The 16,932-nt window shown below is 44.5% G+C and overlaps 1 long non-coding RNA gene across 1 annotated transcript; it reads right to left on the bottom strand.

The window, feature by feature from the left end:
- Nucleotides 1–3,348: 3,348 nt before the first annotated feature.
- Nucleotides 3,349–5,872, bottom strand: LOC146348915 (uncharacterized). The gene is made up of 2 exons (XR_014790756.1): nt 5,537–5,872; nt 3,349–4,136 (listed from the first exon to the last, which is right to left on the bottom strand). It is a non-coding gene; the product is annotated as an uncharacterized LOC146348915 (long non-coding RNA).
- Nucleotides 5,873–16,932: the final 11,060 nt, after the last annotated feature.

Consider the following 16,932-nt stretch of genomic DNA (forward strand, 5'->3'; position numbering starts at 1 on the left):
CTGTGGAAAGGACTGGTTGAGGTGTGTGTAGGGGTCGAAGGGTATTTCTACATGAGGCTTTTATCCTGCACCTTTACTGAGGCTTCTGATTCTGGATTCTTTGCAGGATTAAGTTCGGCTCCTTTACATGTGCTCCCCCCCTCCCCCGTGGGGCATCTTTTTCTGCCTTTCTATATGTTTCATTATACAACCACCAGATGGTGCTGTGGTATACCAAAATTGCACAATTACAGGAGACTTTCATTCCTCCATTTCTAAATAATATCAGACTTCCCTTGTTAGGGAAAAAAACATGATAATGGTTGTAAAGCTTGGGAGAGGCCCTGGAGGATGAAAACATCATAGAAAGAACTCACAAACTACTATGAGTGAGCAATCATGAGCACACAATAAAAGCCTCGTGTAGAAAGACTCTAACTCTTCCCAATATGTTGACGATACCAAAGTGCAGCCTGTTATTTTTAATGGAGTAGGAATACCACCACACTAGCCATAGTGTGTTTACATTCCCTTCACAGTGTCTCAAGGACAAACAAACCAGCTGCAACAGTAACTGGAAAGCATCCATTAAACAAAGCAATTTCCCTTGTGTGGTCAGTTCTTGGCCACTAGCTGGACACTGTGTTATTCCAAATCTAACCATTCCACTGTTGCAGAACCCAGAGTCAGAGAGACCACGGAGTGAAGGAAAAAGAGATTCTTTATTTAACGCGCGGGCTTAAGGCTGGAATCATTTCCAAAGAGCCAGAAGCCCCGATTTACATTAGCACATTGGTTTTATAGACATTGTGACACATATGAAACGGCTCCTCCTCCCCCTCCCGCATGGGGTTGCAATCCTCAACATTTCTTCTCTTAGCACTATTGTTTATAATACAAGAACTGGGTTATAGGGTAGCCATGATAAGGAGAGAACAGAAGAGAACAGCAGAGAACAAGATATACAACTGTATGACCTTTGACAAGATAAGGAATTCTTGTGTCTTGTCAGCTTACAACAATATATTCAAGGGAGAAAGAGCTCAGCAAGAACATGAAGCATGAGACTGCATGAGGCTACTTAGTCTGACCCCCGATATGGCTGCTACATTCCCCCCTTAAATGCATAATTTCATTACAATTATAGCATTTCTGATAACTATACAAAGCTTTTTGTGACATACATATTACTTAGCCTCTTGTTGGGCTATTAGAGCATAGAGGGCAGCAGTTTTACTAGCTGAGACATAAAACAGATTGGTTAAACAGCGCATAAGACAAGGAACGCAGAGACATAACAGAACTTTATGAACAACACTGGTAGAATTAGGATGAACAATGCTTTCAAGTTAGCTAAGATCTGGAAGCCAAGGGGTTAACTAATTTAGCTAATTGTTTTGTCTTATTGTTTTGTAAGCTACTATATTGTGCAGCTTGTTGATTTGTTTATCTACAGCATTGCCATTATCAGTTAAGTTAAAACAACAGAGCTTTTGGTGTGTCTCACAACTTAAATGATGAAGAAGGAAGAGGTAATCTATACCAGCTCTATTTTCTAGAACTGCACCTTTTAGATCACGCAGCTTTTTATTTAACAATGACAATGCTCGTGAGGTGGCATTTATGCTTTTGGCTAAGCTGCAAGCTAACCGGTTGATCTCTAGACTATTAGCCAAGGCTAAACCTGGAACCCCAACTAGTGACATTAAGGCCAATTTTTCTGAGTCAGAATATAACTGCACATGACTATTACAATTTTTAGTTAGTTGGAGTGCTCGAGGCTGCCGTTGATGGATTTTCTCCGGCTACAGGGGAAGAATTGGCACCAATTTAATTGGCGGCTGAGGCAACATGGGTGGTTATTAGACAAGTTGGCAGGAATGAATGACCAAGTGCGGGAACTACATGTCTAAAACCATCCATGAGGCAAAAGTATGTGGGCATTATTAAAAGATATGTTTTGAATTTTATTACAGTGGAAGGGGGCCAGGGATAGCTTTATATTTTCTGGAAAATTTTTGACAATTAAGCATTCGTGCACACGTAGCATTTGTTTCAGCAACGATGGGGGTGCGTAGAGTGAACTCTGTAGGGGGTAGGATCTTTGCAACCACGCCCCAATTAGCATTTTGGGAATAAGTTAAACTTACACCATAAACTCTTAACATGGTATCTTTTTGAATTTTCCCAGGATGTCTACAGACAGGTATTAGGCAAGAGCTAATAAGCCTGTTTGCAGGTATACCTCTTGGCAAACAAAAAAGTTTTACTCTCGTGATGTTAGCCAGGTGAAGCCAGTAATTATCAGCAAATCACTGGGACAAACTTTTCTTTTCAGGGGCTGGCCCCCTTTTTGCACCTTATTAAGGAGACACAATGCAACACTACTAACACTACAACACGCATGTTTGATCTTCTTTGGGATCTGACCGTACGCTGGGCAGCTATTCACCTGGCAAGCTGCAGTAGGGTCTAGTCCCCTTCTTCAATTCTCCAGTTGCAGGTCTGACCGTACGCAGGGGGACAGTTTCCCGGTGTGTCCACAGTAAGGTCTAGCCTGAGTCTTCTTACTGCTTTTTCAGAATGATTTTTAAAGGATTTTCAGGATTTCTGTTTATAGTCTACTTTCCCCCTCTCGCTCTCTTGACTTGTGTCCAATGTATCCAGGGTTTAATTCTAGCTGCTTTCATAGCTGCAGGGGTGGAAAGTATGACAGTTTTCAGTCCGCTCCATCTGGGAGTCAAAGGGTTATTTTTCCCTCTTTAACTTATACTTTAACTCTTGGTTGGAAAGGATGAGCTTCTGTGATGGGAATGGCTTATTTTTTTAAGACAAAGCGATGCTGGGCTTGAAGAATTTTGCTCAGTGTTTGAACTTCTTGTTTAAGGCTAACGTTTGCTTGCTTTTGATGCTGCTCCAGTGTCAATTATGAAGTCAATGTCACGGCCCCTCACAGTCAATGTCACGGCCCTTCTCAAGCTGTCTCCCTTTTCGCCCATTCTGGCCCCTTTGGTTTTTTCCTTTGTGTATTTGATTTATTTTATTTGGGCATTCATGCCACTAATGTCCATCTTGTCTACACTGGGCACACTGGTTCTTTTTTAAGAATCTTCTGCCTCTGCCGGGTCTTCTTTTCTTCTTTCATCCATGACTTCTTGGGCCTCTGGGTTGAGGGAGGTATACTGGCGATAGGCATTTGAAAGACGCTCCAAGTGCGCTCTGAGGCCTCGGTGGCACCTTGCAGCACTTTAGACACTTTGGTCATATTAACTGACTTCTTCATACCTGCTTTCATGGCTTTTAACAGCAGGGTTTGATACTGGGTGAGGCGCTCTAGCCCCGCTTGTGTTTTGGGATTCCAGCAGGGGGGGGTTACTTACAAGGAGACTTTATTGGGTAACTTACAGCACACAGGCGTACTTAATGGTTGGATCAGACAGCTTCTTTGAACTACGAGCTATTGGGCTAAATGGGTTTTTATACCATACATGTTACCCATGAGGCAGCACAACCCTAGCAAGCATTTTCAGCATAGGCTAGAAGTGTTTGGTTCTCAGGCACAGCTTCCTGTAAACAACTTCGCTTCCCAAAGTGCTTGATAACACTTTTATTTATTAGTATGGGAAGACAAATTTTTTCTCTTTCTTTTGCTTTCTTTTTCTTTGCTGATCTGCCTGTATTGCAGATCATGTTTCAAACTTTTTATATAAAACTTTCTGATCCATGCACCAGCCTTGTCTCTTTATTTATCTTTTTCAAGTTAAACTCACTTACTTAAACCTTTCTGCCTTACACTAGTCCCAATGACACACATTTGGGATAGGTTCTTCTTCTCCTTCTAGTTAGATTTTCTTTATCTTAAAGAACTATTACATTATTGTGGCTACTTTACCCCAGGTAATAAGCTCCAGGCACAATCAGCTGCTTTTAATTTACCCTGGGGGCAACTATGGCCACTTTTCTTTTCTTTTTTATAAATGTTTTTTCTTTGCCTCTTGCCTTTTCTTTCTTCTTTTTTTTTCTCTCTGTCTTCTACTTTCTCTATTCCTTTTTTTTTTTACTTGCTTTTGTCTTTTCTCTACTTGACTTTGTCTTTTCTCCTTGTCATCCATTGGGAACCACACTTAGTATCATTTGGAGTTGCAACTAACACTAATCTGTAAATATAACATATATTTTATGATATTTAAGAAATCATAAAATATACACAACAAACTTTTTCTGCAATTTAACACAATGAATGGAAAACACTTTTTGCATGGTAAGGCATGATGGAGCAGATCCAGCAATCATACTGCTCTTCTGGCTGAAAGCTCAGGGCCTATTAAAATTAAGGGACGGACATACCCACACACGCAAAGAGTTCTAGGTCACCATTTTTGCATCGGCAACTCTATGCTGCATGAGTTCTAGCAGAAGGAAATCTAAAAGTTATAGATCAAACTTAGCCTGCTGTACACTGAGCTGACTACAAACATAGACACACGGTCCACAGTGATGAGAGTTCAAGTTTATCAAAAGCTTCACAGCACTGTCCATGGCAAGTTTTTGACAATTTAAAATTTTAGTTTATGTGCAGAGTGTCTCTAAAAAGCCCAGATGATGATGGAGGCAAACAGTGAAGGCTCTGGGCAATGAAGATGAGATGTTTCCAGCAAAGGCTCTCCACTTTTGCATCAGTTTAAAAAGGGAAAGTGTGGCCCTACACCCCTTCTGACAGACAAGGGCCTTTAACTTTTTAGCAAGGCCTCTGTCTAAACAGAGCGGCACAGCTCAGCTCTCTAGCCATGACACTTTAACTTGGGCAACTCCTCTGTAAATTTTATTTTACTTCTGTCAGGTTCTCTCACAGACATTTTAAAAACTTAGTCTTTTTTTTTTTTCTTCTAACCTGCTACACGAAAGCACTGAAACACTGAGTGCTGAAACTCAGGACGCTGGGGGGTGATGGGCATCGCCTTATACTTGCATTTTTCAAGCAGCCATTAATCTTCGGGGAGGCGGTGGGGTGATTTGCAGGACTTTAAAGGCAAGCTTCTCAGTTTGTTTGTATTTGTAAATCCCAAGCTTAAAACAGGACATGATGAGGTACAGGGCAGCCAAATTCTTGCTTTGGCACGGGCAACAAATAACTCGGTTCAGCTTTCTTCGCTGGGGTCTCAAACAGGAAAACAGTCTTAATTTAAAGTTGTAACATCACTGACAGCGTCAGCCAGCCAGCTACACAGATCTCATTGTTTTTTTAAGACAGTTGCTCCAATATCTTCTTCTCAATCAGGTTGGGTCTCTCAGCTTACACAGTTTATTGCAGCTTTCAGGAGCATGGCAGTAGCGTGATTTTGGCTTGGCCAGGAACATGCTGTCTGGTTTCTCGGTCTCTTTAGTACACACACTTAGGCAGTGTAACACTGGACACTCGAATCAGTGAGATTTCTTCATTGCAGGGAATCCCACGGCAAAAGCTTAATGGTTACGCTCTTCAGATATCATATAGCTGATGGTCAGTAGCTACAGGCTCTATGCAATTTTAACACAGTTCAAAGCTAAACACGGTTACCTTGACAGAGATCTTCAACGTGGTCTTTCCGCTTCATTCTGCTTTGGGACAGTCTTATGGCACACTTTTCACTAGAAGAGGGGTCTAGCCTGTGCTCTGGGGGCTGATTCTTCACCTTTATTTTCTATTTTGCCTTCATCTTCTGGGTCTTCATTTTCAGTTTCCATTTCTTAGGGATTTTATCTCAATTAGGCGAGGTGATGATGTTGTACAACTCAGAACGTTGTGGGCAATTTTCCTGCCCCCCCTCTCTCGGCGCGCTAGGCTAACAGCTACTTCTTCGGCCTTACACTCTCACGCTCCCACGCTTTGTTAAAAGCCAGACTGTCCTGCAACATTTTTCTAATTAACAGCCTCAGATCTTGTTCTTTTTTTCCTCTCAGCTCGACCTTGAGCTTTTTGCTGTTTTCTCTTTCTATTCTGAATCTTTTTTTAAAAAAACTTTTTCCTTCTTTGTTTGACATACATCTCAAGGGGGTGCAAGGTTTGCTTCCCCCACCACCCATAGCCTCCCTCCTAAATTGAAGACAGACACAATTAGGGAATGGGAATTGGTCAGTGAGTAAGGGGTCTCACTGGCCAACACAAGAGGATTTTTCACACCACGCACTTTGCTACTGGCCTGGGCACCCGGACGGTCAACGGTATGCTTCAGAAACCGCAGTAGCCACTCACACAATCATTCTCTCCACTGCATCCATATGTCCCTGCCACCCACTTTCCCCACTTTTTACCAGAGCGGAAAACGGCTTCCCCAGCTTCCTACTGACGTGCTGGATACTGGCACCCACTCGGGGGTGTGATCAGGCCCCCCTTCTACCCGCAAGGAGTAGGTTCTTTTGTATACGTATACCACCAACACTGACCTTCTTCATAAGGCGGGGCCCTCTTTTTTTCTGCCCAGTGGCCTTTCTCCCTAAAGGCGGGGCCCTCTTTTTCCCATATACTTGCCTTTCTCCTGAAGGCTTCCAATGTGGGTTTCAACTCAATTGCAGCTGCGATACAGGCAGGGCTCAAGTTCCTTCCTCCGCTTCCCAAGGTTCTCTTGCCGCTCGCTGCCGTTTGGGCGATCCCGGTGCAGGCTTTCTCCCATTCACTCGACAAAAAGGTCGGTGGCGCCAAGAAAGGGAGGCATGCGCCGAGCTCGTCCTCCTGGTGCAGCGATCAAGAGCAGGCAACTGCCACCTGTCTGGCTCAGAGCCTGCCACATCTGAGTCATGGCACCATTTATGTTGCAGAACCCAGAGTCAGAGAGACCACGGAGTGAAGGAAAAAGAGATTCTTTATTTAACGCGCGGGCTTAAGGCTGGAATCATTTCCAAAGAGCCAGAAGCCCCGATTTACATTAGCACATTGGTTTTATAGACATTGTGACACATATGAAACGGCTCCTCCTCCCCCTCCCGCATGGGGTTGCAATCCTCAACATTTCTTCTCTTAGCACTATTGTTTATAATACAAGAACTGGGTTATAGGGTAGCCATGATAAGGAGAGAACAGAAGAGAACAGCAGAGAACAAGATATACAACTGTATGACCTTTGACAAGATAAGGAATTCTTGTGTCTCGTCAGCTTACAACAATATATTCAAGGGAGAAAGAGCTCAGCAAGAACATGAAGCATGAGACTGCATGAGGCTACTTAGTCTGACCCCCGATATGGCTGCTACACCGCTGCACAGCAACTATACACACACAGACCCGCCATGCCTGTGAAAACCCTTTTTGTGACGTTCAACCAGGATATCTGCTTACATGAAAGACTCACCTTTTTGCTTTCCTGCTGGGCAGCAGAGTCTTGGAATGGGAGCCTGGAGTCCAGCTGGTCATCCAGCTGAGTCACATGAAGCCCATAGGGGTCAGGTCAGAAGGCTAATTACATCTTCCAAACTCTTCCTGTGAAAGAGTGGAAAGATGCACTGAAGGAGGAGACTGGCAAACAGATTGTTGGATTCAGGCACATTAAAAATGGGTAGATACAAAATAGGGGACATGATAGCATAGATATGGAAGACACCTGAGGTGGAAGCCTTTGCCCCAAGAGAGGAGGACCTGTACCAAAAACATCCCTGACAGATGGCTCTTCAAACTACTTATCCATCAGGCACCAAGATCTTGGTATGGTCTTCATTAGGTAAATCCATTCAGATGACTTGATTTAACTCAGGTTTTATCCTTTGGGTTGAAGGCAACCCTTTTTCAGTGGAATTGCACTTGAAAGCCTTTCTTATGAACTGTTCAGCTTGTGCTCAGATCATCACACAGTATCTTCTAAACCAGCTTTCCCAAACCTGGGTGTCCTCCAGATGTGTTGGACTGCAACCCCCATCATTCCCAGCCAGCATGACCATTGAGCACCATCCATTAGGTCCACTAACTGAAGTAGCAACTATGGGCAGTATCCAGCTGTTTCATTCTGCTAGTGCAAATGTCATTGTGCTAACAGAGCCTAGGTTTCGAATTATGCTCAAGAGGAGAATCCAACTAAAGTTATGTTTGTGCAAACATGGTTGTGCAACCAGTTGTGCATTATGCTCCCAGAACCTGTTGTGCAACTGGTTGTGCATTACACTTACACAACCTGTTATACAAGCATAATGCACAATCACTTGTGCAACGGAAAGATTTGGCAGAGTTTAGAGATGTTGGAGAAATCTGGTTGGGGTTTGGAGCTCGATGAGCTTTCATTGGCTCAGCCCACTGGACTTCAGCTTGTCTTCCACTAGCTGGCCTGATTCAGTCTGCAGTGAGTTGGGCTAGCTAACAGATTTCCCTTTTTTAAAATTTGTAGAAATAGACATTTGCACAAACTTTGGCTGCAATTTGTGTAAGTTGCACAAATTTTTGACAATTTCCACAAATAAAAGCATATGGCAAAGGTTCCCGGATTTTGGGGTGTGGGGGGGACCAGGGCTTGGCTCACAAATGCAAGCTGTGTTGGGCACACCACAGAACTCCGGCAAGCCCCGAAAGGGCCAAATCTCCCAGTGATGGACTTCTGTAATGGAGCTCTGCTGACACTATTTGGGTTTGAAAAATGACACCATTGGATACTGCCCATAGAAAGCTGCCTTTTGCCAGGTCAGACTATTTCTCCATCTAGCCCAGTATTCTTCAATTTCAGGGGCAGCAGCTTTTCAGGGTTTCAGGCAAAGGTCTCTTGCATCACTTGCTGCCTGATCTTTTGAGCTGCAGTTGAAAGGAATAGAACTGGAACCTTCTGAAAACTACGGTCTACCACTGAGCTACCTTCCCTCCCCATAAGTGGAAACCAGGTCATTCCACAAATGGCTGTGTGGAGGGAAACAGTTCTGGGGAACATAATGCTCCAGAAGGATCTCTCCAAACTGGATGAATGGTCAATAAAATGGCAAAAAACGTATATTGGTAAAATTGCAAGTGAAAAATGATGCATAATGCAGCAGAAAAATCTTATCTAGCTAAATGGAGGCACCAGATTCAGAGGCCACATCTAGCTAAGTACCAGCCACTGGGAAGCAACAGCAGGAGACACTATTGCCTTCATACCCTGCTTGTGGGCTTCCTAGAGCAGGGCCAGGCAGAAGGTAGATCTCCAGATGTTTTGCGCTTCACCTCCAAGAAGTCCCTGCCAGCAGGACCAATGGTCAGGAATGCTGGAAGTTGAAGTCCAAAATATCTGCCCATCCATGTCCTAGAGGCATCTGATTGGCCACTGTGAGAAACAGGATCCTGGACTAACTGGACCTTTAGCTTCATCTGATTCCATATCCTCCCTCATATGCCTTCTGATCTCCTGAAGAGGTCCTCTTATGGGGGTCCCCCACCAGTGGAAGTATCATGGGTCTCTACCAGACTCACATCCTTCTCTATGGTGGCACCATCTCTATAGAACTCTCTTCCTAGGGAGACCCATCTAGCCAGTTCCTGTCCTGCATTTGGAAGGTCAACTAAGACCTTAAGGGCCCATTAACATGATCATGGGGAGAGGGTGGGTAGTGGAACCTTGCTGTGGGGAGTGGTAGAGAAACCATGACAAGCTCTCCCGCCACACGATCACTGAACTATGCTGGGCAGCATGGTTCCCGTACCCCACTGCTATCCACACTCCCTCTTCTGTCCTCCCACCACTGCGGCCACGTATCCCAGTGGCCACTGTGGCAGGAATGTGTTTGCGCTGGCCACACTTGCGCTGCTAGGTGAGTGTGACCGTAGAGTTCAGCCGTGCAGGCTAGAGCATCGCCGGAACTTCTGGATGCTCTAGGCGGCCATCTCAATGGTCACAGGGATTTATCTATGGAGCACTTGAATTCACCTACGGAACGCCCAACAGATGGCATGGTAATCCACCCTGGAGGCCCGTACCCACTCTGCAGAGGGTGGGTAATTGGGGGTGGGTAATTGGGGGTGGGTAACATACTGATCCCCCTTCATGGATCACTGCCTTGTTGTGGCGAAGGGGCTTGCGTAACTCAGTGAAGCCATAAGCTATGCTGTGCAGGGCCACCCAAGACAGACAGGTCATGGTGGAGAGTTCTGACAAAATATGGTCCACTGGAGAAGGAAATGGCAACCCACTCCAGGATTCCTGCCATGAAAACCCAATGGAACGTATCACAAGGCTAAAAGATATGATGCAGGAAGATGAGCCCCTCAGGTCGGAAGGTGTCCAATATACTACTGGGGAAGAGCAGGGGGAATTTCCAAGTTGTGCCAGAAAGAGTGAAGCGGCTGGGCCAAAGCCAAAAGGACACTCAGCTGTGGATGTGTCTGGTGGTGAAAAGAAAGTCCAATGCTATAAAGAACAATATTGTTTAGGAACCTGGAATGTCAGATCAATGAATCAGGGTAAGCTGGAGGTGGTCAAACATGAGATGGCAAGATTGAACATCGACATCTTGGGAATCAGCGAACTAAAATAGACAAGCATGGGCAAATTTAATTCAGGTGACCATCATATCTACTACTAGATGGGCAAGAATCCCGTAGAAGAAATGGAGTAGCACTCATAGTCAACAAAAGGGTGGGAAAAGCAGTACTGGGGTACAATCTCAAAAACGATAGAATGATCTCAGTATGAATCCAAGGCAAACCATTCAACATCACAGTAATTGAAGTCTATGCCCCAACCACTGAGGCCGAAGAACCTGAGGTTGATCGGTTCTGTGAAGACCTACAACACCTTCTAGAACTAACACCAAAAAAAGATGTCCTCTTCATCATAGGGGATTGGAAGTAGGAAGTCAAGACATAACCGGGATAACAGGCAGGCATGGCCTTGGTGTACAAAATGAAGCAGGACAAAGGCTAATAGAATTTTGCCAAGAGAACACGCTGATCATACCAAACACTCTTTTCCAACAGCACAAGAGGCGACTCTACACATGGACGTCACCAGATGGTCAATATCGAAATCAGATTGATTATGTCCTTTGCAGCCAAAGATGGAGAAGCTCCATACACTCAGTAAAAACAAGACCTGGAGCTGACTGTGGCTCAGATCATGAGCTGCTTCTTGCAAAATTTTGGCTTAAATTGAAGAAGGTAGGGAAAACCACTAAACCATTCAGCTATGACCTAAATCATATCCCTTATGAATATACAGTGGAGGTGAGGAATAGATTTAAGGGATTAGACCTGATAGACAGAGTGCCTGAGGAACTATGGACGGAGGTCCGTAACATTGTTCAGGACTGGAGGCAGCAACTCAATCCATCCCAAAGAAAAAGAAATGCAAGAAAGCCAAGTGGCTGTCTGATGAGGCTTTACAAGTAGCTGAGGAAAGAAGGGAAGTGAAAAGCAAGGGAGAAAGGGGAAGATATATCCAACTGAATATAGAGTTCCAGAGAATAGCAAGGAGAGACAAGAAGGCCTTCTTAAATGAACAATGCAAAGAAATCGAGGAAAACAATAGAATGGGAAAGACTAGAGATCTTTTCAAGAAAATCGGAGATCTCAAAGGAACATTTTGTGCAAAGACGGGCATGATAAGGACAAAGAAGGCAGGGACCTAACAGAAACAGATGAGATTAAGAAGAGGTGGAAAGAATACACAGAAGAACTATACAGGAAAGATGTGAATGTCCCTGATAGCCATGATAGTGCGGTCACTGAACTTGAGCCAGACATCCTCAAGAGTGAAGTCAAGTGGGCCTTAGGAAGCATTAGTAACAACAAAGCTAGTGGAGATGACAGTATTCCAGCTGAGCTATTTAAAATCCTAAATGATTATGCTGTTAAAGTGCTGCACTCAATATGCCAACAAATTTGGAACACTCAACAGTGGCCAAAAGACTGGAAAAGGTCAGTTTACATTCCAGTTCCAAAGAAGGGCAATGCCAAAGAGTGTTCAAACTACCGTACAATTGTGCTCATTTCACATGCCAGCAAGGTTATGCTCAAAATCCTACAAGCTAGGCTTCAGCAGCATGTGAACCGAGAACTACCAGAAGTACAAGCTGGGTTTCGAAGAGGCAGAGGAACTAGAGATCAAATCGCCAACATTCGCTGGATCATGTAGAAAGCAAGAGAATTCCAGAAAAACGTCTATTTCTGCTTCATTGACTACGCTAAAGCCTTTGATTGTGTGGATCACAACAAACTCTGGCAAATTTTTAAAGAGATGGGAGTACCAGAGCACCTTACCTGTCTCCTGAGAAACCTGTACGAGGGTCAAGAAGCAACAGTAAGAACCGGACATGGAACAACCGATTGGTTCCAAATTGGGAAAGGAGTACGACAAGGCTGTATATTGTCGCCTGCTTATTTAACTTATGTGCAGAGTACGTCATGAGAAACGCTGGGTTGGAGAAATCACAGGTCGGAATTAAGATTGCTGGGAGAATTATCAACAACCTCAAATACGCAGACGATACCACCCTAATGGCAGAAAGCGAAGAGGATCTAAAGAGCCTCTTGTTGAGGGTGAAAGTGGAGACTGCAAAAGCTGGTTTGAAACTCAACATTAAAAAAAACTAAGATCATGGCATGTGGCCCCATCACTTCCTGGCATATAGAAGGGGAAGAAATGGAAGCAGTGTCAGATTTTATTTTCTTGGGCTCCAAGATCACCGCAGACGGTGACTGTAACCATGAAATTAAAAGACGCTTGCTCCTTGGGAGGAAAGCTATGGCAAACCTAGACAGCATAGTAAGAAGCAGAGACATCACCTTGCCGACAAAGATTCATATAATCAAAGCTATGGTTTTCCCAGTAGCAACGTATGGCTGTGAGAGCTGGACTATAAGGAAGGCTGAGTGCTGAAGAATTGATGCCTTCGAACTGTGGTGCTGGAGAAGACTCTTACGAGTCCCCTGGACTGCAAGGCGGTCAAATCAGTCCATCCTAAAGGAAATCAACCCTGAGTGCTCATGGGAAGGACAGATACTGAAGCTGAAGCTCCAATATTTTGGCCACCTAATGCGAAGAGAAAACTCCCTGGAAAAGACCCTGATGCTGGGAAAGACTGAAGGCAAAAGGAGAAGGGGATGGCATAGGATGAGATGGCTAGATAGCATCACCAATGCAATGAATATGAATTTGAGCACACTCCAGGAAACAGCAGAGGATGGGAAGGCCTGGTGTGCTATGGTCCATGGGGTCACGAAGAGTTGGACATGACTTAACGACTGAACAACAACAACAACAACAGCATACCGATCATGGGCGGCAAAAGTGCTCCCTACACGACATCATGTTCAGGAGCGACCCACGGTGGGTTGGTGTGTTGTCTGAACCCAGCCTAAGAGTTAAGAGTTCCAATCCCAATGGCAAAAAACTTACTTTAAAAAATAAATTGTTTGCCATTCCGATTGGAACTCTTAACCTTCATGCTATTGTTTAATTAATCACTGCTGTTGTTTTATCTGCAGCTTTATTCATTAATGTTATTCATTACATTTTATTTTAATGTATTTATGTAATTTTATAGATAGTTTGAAAGCTGATGGGCAGGTGGGTCAGTATTGGCCAGGAAACAAGGTTGAAAAAAAGAGTAACAACAAACAATGTTGTATGTGAAACAGGATTCCTGAAATTTTAAAACAAACCTGAGATGATAAAGTGAAGAGAGAATTACAGGGTGTAGCTTAAATACCTTTGTCAACGTGTATTTCCCATGATAAAAGAAAAGAGAGGTTAACTAACAAACGAACAATGGAAAGGAAATGTGTTGGTTTTATATATTTTCAGTTTTACATATTTTCACTGTAGAGCCTGGATCCATAGAGTGGTGAGTAGGGTTTCTGAAGGTCGGCTGGTGCTTCCAAAGCCCCACCTCATGATGTGGTCCCTATACCCTCTTGAACAGCCAATCCTGAAAGTCCCCCCCTCAGTGGTTTCTGATGTAGATCCTCAGTTGGAACAGTAAATCAAGCAACCCCCTTTAAGGTGGCCATGAGTCCTACTCTATTTGAAAGTGCCCTCCTCCATTTGAAGTCCAAGTGCCGCTTAAAGATAAAGAAACTATAAGGGAGAGCAGGGGGCTTGAGGTTGTCCATAAAGTTAGCACCTGGACAGCAGACTCAGCAGGCACACAGGTCACCTATTCACAGTATTCCCCACTACAGTGAGAAGTATTGCATTCTTACCGCCATTTGCACCTCCTGCTTCTGCTCCTCACCACTTGCTTGCTTGAAGGCAGCCAGTGAGCAAACAGGCATTGGCATCTACTGCTCATCCTTCTCACTACTGCAGTTCTCTGGACCAGAATGAGAGGCAGGTGAGCAAGCAAGGGATATTGGGTGAAGAGGAGGAGCAAGTCCACAGGACTCCTGCTGGTGGGCCCCTGCTGGGGTGTGGGTCCTTGGCAAGAGCCCAATCATCTCTACCCTTGACACTGGCCTTGCAGGGCCCCCTCAACCCTGGACTCAGTCCTGGACACACCCTCCATGGATTTGCCTAACTCTTCTTTCAAGTATCAGGCCCATTCCCACGTGCTGGGCCAAAAGGGCCAAACTAAACATTCTGCTGATCATGCATGCTCTAGCTATGTGTGATAATTTGTTTCCACCATGGATCGGGACCATGGTGCTCTGGGAGGGGGGTTAAACCTTCCCTCCACCCATTTCCCCCCTGAAATCTCCCATGGGGTGGTTAAAAAGGGGGGAAGTCTATATTGGAATTCCCATTGTTTATTGATGGTTTTAATATTCCCTTCACCCCTGTCCTTTCCATCAAATTGAACTTTGAGACAGCTTATAACAATTAAAAAACAAGAACTAAGATTAAAATCAAATTAAAATGTAATGCAGTTACAAAACACAAATAAAAAACACACTAAACAGATCCAAGTCAAAAGCCACCCACAGTTAAAACTTGCCATAGGCTTTAATAAATAAAGCAGTTTTCACCTGGCATCTAAAAGAAAATGGAGGTACCAGATGAATATGTTTGGAAAAGGCATTCTACACTCAGGCTGCTACAACAGAAAAGCAATTAAACATTTTATTTTGCCTCTTCCAAATTTGTTGCCAATCTACAGTGCTGGACTGCACACCTCTTTTAATGACTACTTCTTGTAAAGGCACTTTCTCTCCCATGTCAGTGATGTTCTTTGCTACCTTTCCACTGCCAGGCTAACCCCATCCCGACGCTAGACTGTGAGGGCAGGGAAAACGCTGCCAATGGTTTGTGCTACGACAGGGCCAGCCTTATGCAGCTTGGCTGAGAGGGGAAAAGATCTCCAGTCCTAATTGCTGCCATTTCTGGCTATTTAATCTTTATTTTACGAGCAATGTTTTGTTGCTGGCGCTTTCTTGAGCTTCTTGTTTTTATTTGTTCCCTTCTTCCTCACCATGGCCAAAAATGCTACGAGCCGAAAGGCAGGGTGGGGGTAAGCTTTTCCTCATGTACCAAGGGGGAATGCCTTTTCTGTTTTGAAATAAAGCCCGTATATAAATACTTGCATTTAGGTTTCGGCACATTCTGTGCAGAAGAAGAGGAGCAGAGGCGGCAATCAGTGCCTCCCTGCTCCTCCTGCTCTGAATTTTCATTAGACAGGTTTTTTTGCCCATCTAGCTGGGGCACTTTGGAGGGAGGGAGAGGAGGCTGAAGAGGACTCTGGATAGCTCATAGCCTGGCCTCTTCAATCCCCCCTCCCTGACCCCCCTTTCCTCCTCTCGAAAGTCATGTTCCTGACCTTGGAGAGGCAGTTGGCATGGTTTTTTCGGCATCCGCTGCAAGGGGGAGGTGGGTGTAGTGTGGATTCCCCCCTCCGAGGCTGGAGCAGTGTCAGACACTGTCTAGGGGCCATAGGATTGCTCTCTAAGAGGCTGTTTGGTTGAATGCCTGACTCACTCATGTAGCCATGAAGTAAGGGCTTTTCATTTATTACATTCATTTATCACATTTCTATACTGCCTAATAGCTGAAGGTCTCTGGGTGGTTCACAACAGGTAAAACTAGAGCTGTGTGCAAATGGCCTCTTGAAATTCTCCACCTTACTTGTGGGCAGAGAAATTTGGGAGACAATTTCACCAAATCTCTCTAGGGGGAGGAGAAATTCTCCACAGTTTCTCCCAGCTAGCTAGGGCTCCCCATTGGCAGGGCTTGTAGCACAGCTTCTTCTTTTTTGGTAAGGGGTTTTGGGGGGGGGGGTTGCCGCAACAGCATTAAGTGTCTTGGCAGGCTGGCCCTCATTTTGCATCCACCACAATGCAGGTGGGGGCAGTGTTGTGTCCAGCTCCAGGGATGAGGTGGAGCTAATGCTCTGCCAAATCTGCCCTCTAATTTCCTGAAAGTTTTCTTCCCCCATGAAAAGGGCTTCCATTGCTCTCCCTCATTCAGGATGTTTTATAATGTATTTTTGTGGTGTTTTGAGCTTACCTCATCACAGCTGGCCTCCCAGACTGCCTGCATGTCCTGATCCAAAAAAGCCCCATGGGAGGAATTACCTCATGATGCCTTAAACTGGGCTTTAATTGAAGTGTGGGAAGCTGAGGAGGCCACAGGTGGCCAGAGAGATGATTGTGCAATGAAAAACAGGACACTTGTGCTCACTCCACAGCAACCTCCTAGGTAATGTAAGCCCAAGAAGCCCAAACCCAACCCACGAGTTCTCCGAAATTTCTTCATCATTGAATTTCCTTTTGGAAGCAATTTCTCTTCTGTCAAATTGAATGAGAATGGTAAAAAAAAAAGTGGGAGAAATTTTTGGCACAGCAGTAGTCAAAACCATAAAATACAGCAACATGACAAAACACTGTGTAAAACTTCTAAAAGTTTAAAGCTACAGGACAAAACCAAAGTAAAAAGTACATTTGGCACTAGGGTGCAAAATAAGGCAAGGGTCCTGCATCTTTATTAGTTGTATAATTAGAGGTACAGGAGCCCCGTCTACTTTTGTCATGATACGCTATATCTTCTGAAGTCCCTGCTTCTACACAACCAGTAGCCCCATCATCTTTTGCATCTGGTC

Source organism: Heloderma suspectum, chromosome 4 (assembly GCF_057233095.1).
Source record: "Heloderma suspectum isolate Gila_16-S chromosome 4, 16-S_ref, whole genome shotgun sequence".
Classification (NCBI taxonomy): Eukaryota; Metazoa; Chordata; class Lepidosauria; order Squamata; family Helodermatidae; genus Heloderma; species Heloderma suspectum.